This window comes from Apis cerana, linkage group LG8 (assembly GCF_029169275.1).
Source record: "Apis cerana isolate GH-2021 linkage group LG8, AcerK_1.0, whole genome shotgun sequence".
NCBI lineage: Eukaryota > Metazoa > Arthropoda > Insecta > Hymenoptera > Apidae > Apis > Apis cerana.
In genome coordinates this window covers 2610986-2620447 of record NC_083859.1, presented here as the reverse complement: position 1 = coordinate 2620447, position 9462 = coordinate 2610986, and the positions used below count along the sequence as shown (strand labels likewise).

Genomic DNA, 9462 nt, shown 5'->3' with positions numbered 1-9462 from the left:
GAATGTTAAATTGTGCTAATGAAATTGTGTGACGAATAACAGAGATGTATAGAATTATACATATAATCCGGGCATAATCCGGGATTAATGAAAATCACAGTGACAAGATGTGAGAGATAGATGAGGAAATTATGCATGATGAATACTATCATTAGAATTATCCTTGGCAAGAAAACCGGGTACCATATTCATACTACCCATATCAGACTCACTTCAGACTCACTTGACGACGATCATTGAATCCTGAGCAGCGCACGGCTCATAAAAATGCATCAGATCTCCCCGAGAAAGTTTCACGAAAGTCACCGTGGAATAAGAGATTTCAGGATGATCGGTTGGCAAAAGTGTGTCATCAGCCGTCGAATGAAAAATAATTACCTTATCAGAATCGAACAGAAGCTGTGAAGGTATGCGTTAGTTCGTTGAACATATGAGGATTCCCTCATATATGAACGTCTCGCTTGATTTACTTGTTTCAGATACCTAATGTTGATAGGAACAGAAATTTCCCTAAGATTTCTCATCGTCGTGATAATATTGACGCCATTTCGAAATTTATGTCTTTGGAGAAAATAATATAATAACAGAGTTCTCTTATATGATAATTTATCAATTAATAATACTAGTATATTAAATTGAAAGATTTTATTGCAGAATTTTTAAGTCAAGTAAGAAAATAAATTAATTATGGATAATTTAATATCTATTCGAGAATCGCAAGATATCCAACGAAGAAACTATTTCGAAGAATATTTTAGTTGGTTGTTATTCTTGAACATCAAATAGTTTCTTTTTTCACACGATTTTGCGAGCGTCAGGAATCTTGTCTTTGAAGTTGTAAAAATTTTGGTTTTTATTTAGCGATTCGTGATGGATTACTGTCTAAATATTTCTCTCTAGTGGAAACGATTTAAAAGGATATATAAATAAAATTATTTAATATTTTATAAATAATTAAAATTACAGTAATTAAGAAAGTAAAAATAATGTAAATTTGATACCTCACATCATACTTCAATCTTGAGAAAGCCCTGATTGTGATCGTGTGAAGTATAAAATTGTATAATTTTCATAAACTGTGACAAACTGATCTCACGGTAGATTTAGAGATATTTTATTTTAAGCATGTATCATCTTACTATAAGTTTCGCTCGATAAAAAGTAACTAATGCTGGAAAAAATAATTAGGATCTAGTAAACAATCTTCGTATCTCACTTTGTAGTCACGTTTCACATGTTTCAAAGAAGCATTCGATTAGATTGACCCAGTTCCAAAAGATTCACGGCTTACTTACCTTTGCCCCTTGTTCTAGAATCGATACGGTATTATATGCTCATGAAACTTGAGTGGAAAGGTCCTTGAATGTGAACAACCTAGGTTACAGAATGACAACGACCTTGCTACTCTGACATATCCCCATTACATCCTTTTTCGATGTCCGTTTTCCTGCGCATTAATTTCATTCGCGTTAAATGGAAACGCAGGTTTAATTAAAGTACTTATAGAAACAAATGTTTTTTTATTCGACAAAAGATATCGATCTTGCGAGGACGATCTAAATACAGTAAAAACGTTTCTTCTCCAACTGATGACCCTTTTTGACATATTAAGACTCGTTTCCAAATATAGTCGAAATTCTCATCTATTTAACTCTTTGTGAATCGTAATTGGCATCTCTGGAAGTTTGTAGTTTATTCTCTGGTAAAGGAATTTCTAATTGCACGACACTTGTGTTGATGATTCAAGAAACTAGTTAATGATAATCTTCGACGAGTTAGGTTAAGATTAATTCATATTTGAGAATAATATCGTTGGAATGTGATTCGTGAGTTAGGTTGGGATAAAAGTTGTTGATTCAAAATTATATTTTAGTTTAAGATTAGTTAAAAATTTTAGAATTATTGGAATAGAAAAGATTCAAGGATAAGGATGCTTCTGAGGCAAGTGCATAGTTATCTTAGAGTTGCAGGTGAGTAGCCTGGAATCTCCGATGGCAACGACCTTGCCAGCCGGCGCGACGTGTCCTCGCGTTATCCTCTCTCGCCGCGGCATCCTGTTTACATCCCGGTTCACCTGACGGTAAATCGACTTCTCTTTTTCTCTTGCTCGTTCTATGGACATTATTAATTCACGAGTGTCGAGTTCGTTTCGCTTGTTGCACGCAACAGCGTTCCAAGCGCTCGCTTCTCACTCTTTCCCTTGTTTATCCCCACTATTGACTCTAACGCGAATCTACTATTCCAGCGGAAAACATTGGACTAAAACTATTTGCCCCGTTAAAAAATGGCTTCCACATGGAATGCTAGTACTTCTTACCGCTTCCAGCGATGGATAATCGTTAAGCATATAACCATCCTGGTGGTAGAAGTAGTAATACTCCGGTTTTACCTGCGATTCCTGATTGCATTAATGGTCTTGATCGTTTCCGGAAACAAAAATTCTAGGAATAGTAATTTATCTTTGTAAACTTTTTTGGGGCATCCTTCAGTTTCTTCTTAAAGTAAACGTTAAAGTTCAACCGAATAGAGAGAACGAACGTGTTTTATTTGTAAAATTAAAATATCTCCATTTCTCAATTTAAATGAAAGGAGAAATTAAAAATATTATATTCATAGGCAAATTTAAATAAAAAATTAATTTCATTATAGAAACGAAATATTTCTGAGAGCGAAGTCCAAGGGAAGTGATTGGTTACATAAAGTAAAATAAACCCGGGTTCCGTTCTTCGGAGTCGAGAAGAGAAATTGAATCGTAAAGTCGTTCCGTGACGTGTTCAGCTCGTAGCTAACGCTGCGCGGACACGTAACACGTCGCGCGTAGAATAACGTAAGACGTAACGATGGTCCGCGGGGCTCGTACGGTAATACACCGCTCACGGTATGAAACACGATCCTTTCAGGTGAGCCGTGGTGCCCCGTGCACGTTCTCCGGAGTGACCTTATACACTCCACAGAGCAAACTTCTCTTCCGTAAAGAAAGCTCCAAGAAATCCCGTACACGTGGCCGCTTATACCGGGCGTCTTGAAACGATTTAAATATTTTAGATGTTGAAATCTGATTTTTCGATTCTCGTGAAATTAAAATTTTGATTTTAAGCTTTTTTTAAGTTTATATTTGTGGTTAATTGTTATAATAACAATGATTATTTCTTCGACTAAGGTAAAAAATTTAATTTTTATTTTTTACCTTTTCTCATTATGTTATCGTGTGAGCGACATTATGAGCGATATGATTATAATCTGTATAATCTATATAATATATAATATATATAATATATATAAGCAAAATTAATATTAACAGTGATAACAATTGAGATTGGATATCTAATATAAGGATTGACTTAATTTTTATAATTCCAAGTGAGACTATTAATTCTAGAATTCTTTATAAGGTAGTATCAAGCATAGAATATGTATATAAATAGAATTTCTTTCAATTATTTGATAAATTTTTATTCGTTTTCTGAGCTATTTTTTATTACGATTGGAAGTGGAATTATCCGTGGAAAAGTTTTGAGATATAACCATTTTAAAAACGGTGACTAATACTCTTGAAAGTCATCTCCGATAATTATTCTTTGAGCCATATCAATTGGCCCACTTGTTCAAACATTTTGATCCTTTTCTAGTTCTTCGTCGTCGTCGTTGACAATCAATTATGTTGACCAAGGAGAATCCACGGATCGTTAGAAAGTCTTCCTTGAATTTCCTGGTTGAATGATTTCATGAATGACTACACTTGATTGATTCAGAAGAGAAAAAAATAATCGATACGCATTTTTCCTTATAACGGATCAAAATGTTGAAAGATTTTTTGTACAGAAAGATCAATCACATCTGAAACAAGTCTTGTTCTTTCTCTTTCTTTTTCTCTTTGATATTCACAGTATATTGATTACAATATTGATCTATTATATTCATATTAAAATATTTTTTTATTTTTCTAATCTATCTTAATAAAATATTAAACTGAATTTTGAATATCTCTGTATTCACAATCAATGTTATTTTCTTTAAACAAAGAATTTAAGTATTTAAAATGTCACAAAACACTTGTTTTTTAAATGATGTGACATTCTTTTTTTTTTCATAATATAATTTATTCGTACATCCAATTATTTCTAAATGAAAATTTTCGAAGATTCCATTTTCTTTATTCTTTGCCTAAAAAACAAAATATATATAAAAGTATTTATTTAAAAGATTTTAATGAATGACCAATAGTTATTAACACTAACCAACTAGTGATCACAATAATAATAAAAATTTAAGGTTGATTTAATTTAAATTAATTAATTTAAATTTTTCTTAATTATTAATAATTTTCTACCATTTGTCCATTCAAAGAAATAGTAAAAAAAAGTATGTTGATCATTTTATGATTATTCCAACGTAATTTCTAAAAATCAAAGAATTTTTTGCGAATAAAGAAAAAGATGACGCGGTATTATTACATGATATCGTTTTACTGTTGGTATGACTGGTGTATGCGTGCGCATACGCATCTGCATACAAACATGGCTGAAATGGCTCTACTGAAACGAGCTTGGAAAGATCGGAGATTGCATTCCTGGCAAGGGCGTTCGCAGGTTATATTCCCCTGAAAGAAACTGAGAAAAGGAAATAAAGGTGGTACGCTTGAAGGTCTCTTTGATCTCGTTTCTCATATACCTGTTTGACGTTTCTTTTGCGGCGTCTTCAAGCTTTCTCTCGCTTTTTAGCTCCTTGTTGATTTTGTCTTGTAGTTAGAAAATATTTATAATTGTTCTTAGATTATGACTTTTTTTTTATAGTTATTTTTATCTTATTTCTGTTCTGTTTATTATAAATAAAAGTTTGTTAAAATGATTATTGTCATTTTTTATTGTATTATTATTATTATTCTTTTTTTTATTTTTTTGTTTAGTTTATTATCTTTAAGATATATGAAAATATTGTAATTAACGTATAGAATATATGAACAGTATATAACTTGTTTATGAGTATACTATATAATGCATGTATCTCATTTTTTTGCTAATATTAATTGCAAATTAGTCTTGTAGCTACGTCGTTTTTAATTTTATCATCTTAAGTGCTTCCTTCACTTGCATTTTCATGTATATCTCATTCGATATTCAATAAATGAGGCATGTAAAACTCCCGGAAAATTTTCTATCGTAATTAAAATACTTCATTGAAAATAACTTATGCAATCAATTCGAATCGAATATTTCGAAACGAAAATATTTCTAACATGATTCATAAACTTCAGGGATTTACGAGGATACACTTTCTATAGTTATGTAGAAATTTTTATTTCTATGTGTCACGTACCATTTATTCTCATTGCATCTTAACTTTTACCGGATTCTTCGATTCTTTTCAGTAATTTCTTTGGAAAATTTTAAATTATTTTTTTTTCATAAAAAATTTTCACAAAATTAATTGCTGTCGTATATACATATTTAATTAAAATTGGTATCAGAAGTCAAAAACAATTTTTTGTAGAATAAATATATTATAAAAATAGAGTTTCAAAGTTAATTGTTCTAAAATTAATTCTTTAAAAATTATTAGAATTTTGAAAAATAATTAGCCTTTCTTCTATATTTAAAAAAATAAAAATTTTACTTTTATTTTCTAAATAAATTAAAATTTTAATATTAAGATAATTAATATATTAGAAATATATTAGAAAAGTTTGATGAAGAAAATCAAAATATCTTTAGAATTTAGAGACTAATTTATTTGTATGCAAATGCAAATACATATTACAAAATGCTGCATCGTAGAATAAATTATCTCTTTCCACGACCCTGATCGTGCGCAAATAATGCTATAGATCACTTTGCGTCACTGGAATGACAATTACGGTTGTTTAAGGATGCAATATGCGCAGAACAGGTGATGACACTCGTCGACGACCTTCTCCTAGATATGTTCTAGACATATTTCATCTTTTCCTGGAAATATACTGTGAAATCCAATATATCATACAAAGCTCATACCTGAATCATAAATCAAATGGAATTTCTAAAAGCATAAAATTGATAAAATATGATAAAATGAATTCTGTAGAACTTAAATAACTTAAATTAAAAGAATTATTATTAAACTCAATTAACTAGAGTCATTTTATAATTATTTTTGTAATCAATGTAATATAATTAAAATAAACAATTATTTAACTAATCAATTAGAATCATTTTGTCAAATCTTTATCAAAAATTTTTCACTTTAATGCAATTAAAAAAAAATAATTCTAATTAATTTAAATTTAAAATTTAATTCATGGAAATATAAGTAATATTGATATAATAAAATTAATATAATTATTTAAGAAATAAATCTTTATATTTAAAGTATCGATCATCCTAAATATGATTAACTATAGATATTTTCCACTTTATATCAACTTTAGATAAGTACTAGTATGTAATATTAATTTCATAGAATTAAACAAATGAATAATCTTCGCAAAATCTAAATCGGAGATAAAATGAACGGAAACAAAAAAAAAAGAAGGTGGTGACATTGCAAGGTTGCTAGCCAAGTTTTGCAATCGCGATTGTGATGCAATCGGACCCCGGAGTCTCGTCGACATTGAAACCAACACAGCTTGCGTTCAGTAGGAGCCAGCTTTGCCACGAGTTTATTTTGTATTTTCGAATGGCGATTATTATTGTACGGAAGAATGTGGTTTCTTTGTGACAAGTTCTTATTGTCTTTCCTTGCTTTCTTTTTCTTTTATCTATTATTACGAACTAGAATTATTTATGCCTGAAGAATGGTCTTAATGACTTTTACAGTACACGCGTTTCTTTGTTCTTATTTAATTTCTTATTTCCTTTATTATGATCATTATATTTGTTAACTTTTTTGTGTCTACGGATTATGTATACAGATATTCGACTATTTTCAACGAAGTTCCTAGTGATTATAATAGAACCATTACCTGTTATTTTTAATTCTAGTGATTAAATCAAGAGTAATATTCATAGAATTAAAAATAGAAAAACTACGAGAATTAAAATTATTTTTATGAAATGTTATTTTTCAAATTAAAAAAGAAAACTATTATTTTAGTATAATAATAGTAAAACTCGTAGTAACCGGTTTTTCTTAATATATTTGGTATCTTAATATAACACAAGTGCTCTGTTGCTAATGATAAGTAAAAATCCTTAAGGCTTTTAATTACAGTGTATTCAGGTTCGAAAATGTTCAAGCATCGACAAGCAAGAATTATATTATAGAAGTGTTAATTGGTGGAAGAACTCGTTACATAATTTACCATAAACTATTAATGGCGAGAAACAATAGTATTCGTAACTTTCTCTTTTGTATGCGATGAGAATCGGCCGGATATTGGCCGTGTATTGCATATAGAGATATTTGATACTATGTGATACTGTTGGATCAAAAACCAATTTTATTACTATAAAAATTTATTTAAATAAAGAATTTTGTGCAATAAATGAACTTAAATTTTCCTATTCTAAATTCTCTATTTCAGAGGAGACTTATATGAGGCTCTAGCGACTAATTGATAAGCGACTATATTGTCATCGAACAATATCAGGAGAATCTCTTCAGAAAAGTTTTGGCAACATTTAGAGTTAACATTTTCTAATAATAGCTCAGTATTGGAACTTCGAAGAGAATATTTTTCGAGACAGAATTCTAGAAAGTGATTCACTATACATGTCACCATGGCGAATTCCAAGAAATAATAAACGTATTAACTGAACCGGATAATTGCAGTATCATGTTTCGTTGCTTCGATACTGAATTTATCTCTATGGCGATATACATGGTGTCCATTACGAGCGGACCATCTTGATTCGTAAAAGATATTTATCAGGTATCGATTTTTTCATACAATAGCATTTTTATCCATCGCTTCTATAAATAAAAAGATTGTATTGTATTATTAATTCAATATTACATCGATCTCAATTAACCATTTATTTAAAAATATATATTGAAGAATTTTGATAAGGAAGATAAAATTACAAAATATTTATTTTAATTCGAAAAAATAAATAAGGTTAGGTTAATGACTTATTCAAGAATCGCCAAATCGTTGGCTCTTTGACTTGCGACGCAGTAGAGGGCGTAATATGGTTGTTTTAACTAATCTAACCTAACATATTTTTTTTTTTGCAGTTTTGCAGTTTTTCATAATAGTGATCTGCTTTGAAGATTCTCTAATGAACATAATATGGTTGATTTTCGTTGAATTAATCCTCGAATATTCTTTATAATTCTATTAATCTTTGACAATCATTCTTTCCCATCAAACGAAAGATTCTATTCGATAAACGAGCACAAGTTCCGCCTTGGTAATTTTCCTCCAAGCTCTACTATCTCTCCGATTTAACGAAAAAAGTTGTTTATATACTATTTTCCTTATGCTTCTTTTACTTCTTATGATCGATTCATACCATTGACTCGCATGAATTCTAATTTTTTACGTAATATTTCTTTGAGCAGAATTGCGTGCAAGGAATGCATTGTTGCGCTTCTTCTTACATGAAAGGCTTTACCCGATTTCCGTTGATGCAACCAGTGCACACGATCCTCGTAAATCAATCTGTTTTTAGTCATCTTATCGTTAACCGGACTTATTCTTGCTTTTTTACGATATTAGGAGGCTTTGGAGTAAGAAACTTGGAACAATGTTAAATGATATCTTATGAAAGGAGATTTTAGATTTCATATCAAGGTTTGAATAAATATAAGGTTATATATTAAATCTATGTCAATTTGCATGTTGATTATTTGAAATGTTGGAATATTTAAAATATTTTCATGCTTGATATTTAATTTGAATAATCAGTGATTATTAGTTTTTTTTTTTTGATCTAATGAGATAATAATTTGCAATCTTAGTAATTTAGAAGTTATATATTATTGTGGAATTTTTTTTGTATTATATAGTATTAGGATATAATATATATAGTATTATATTAGGATATAATATATTTTTTTTATATAATTATAATATTATTAGTAAAATTTTACAAGTTATGAGTTACAAATTATTAAAAAAGACTCTTATATTACAATAATTAATTTGATAAATGAAATTTTACAAGTTATTTGATCATTATATTTGAAATGATATGCTTAAATAATATGCTAAAATATATCTACAACTTGTCATTAATATTATTATATATTATATTATATATATGTAATATATATTAAGTATTATATATATTAATTTTAAATTACTGTGAAAAAAATTATGAAATTATAAAAAAGTTTTTTTCAGTTTTATCATATTTGAATATATTAGTTATTAATAAGTTTATTTTCTCTGTTGCAGGTAAGTCAAAATCTTGTCAGATGGCTGAAGTAATCCATTTTCAGTTTTGGAGTTTAAAAGAAAAGATAGTAAGTTAGAATTTGATAAAACTGAAGATATTATTAAAAAGATAAAAAATTGATTTTTATTGAATCTATTTATTTATG

At 28.9% G+C, this 9462-nt stretch overlaps 1 protein-coding gene and 1 long non-coding RNA gene across 9 annotated transcripts in view; one reads left to right on the top strand and one right to left on the bottom strand.

The window, feature by feature from the left end:
• The window catches only part of LOC108003324 (cordon-bleu protein-like 1), a 66602-nt gene that overhangs the window by 29512 nt on the left and 27628 nt on the right, over positions 1 to 9462 (top strand). The window contains exon 2 of one of the 8 annotated variants that reach the window (XM_017065519.3): positions 9317 to 9384. The exons of the other annotated variants lie outside the window; for them this stretch is intronic. The gene's annotated coding sequence lies outside the window, so the exon portion shown is untranslated. The remainder of the gene's footprint in view (positions 1 to 9316; positions 9385 to 9462) is intronic. 8 annotated transcript variants of the gene reach the window in all.
• On the bottom strand, positions 3428 to 4802 carry LOC133666531 (uncharacterized). Its single transcript, XR_009830765.1, has 3 exons — positions 4672 to 4802; positions 4455 to 4610; positions 3428 to 4164 (listed from the first exon to the last, which is right to left on the bottom strand). It is a non-coding gene; the product is annotated as an uncharacterized LOC133666531 (long non-coding RNA).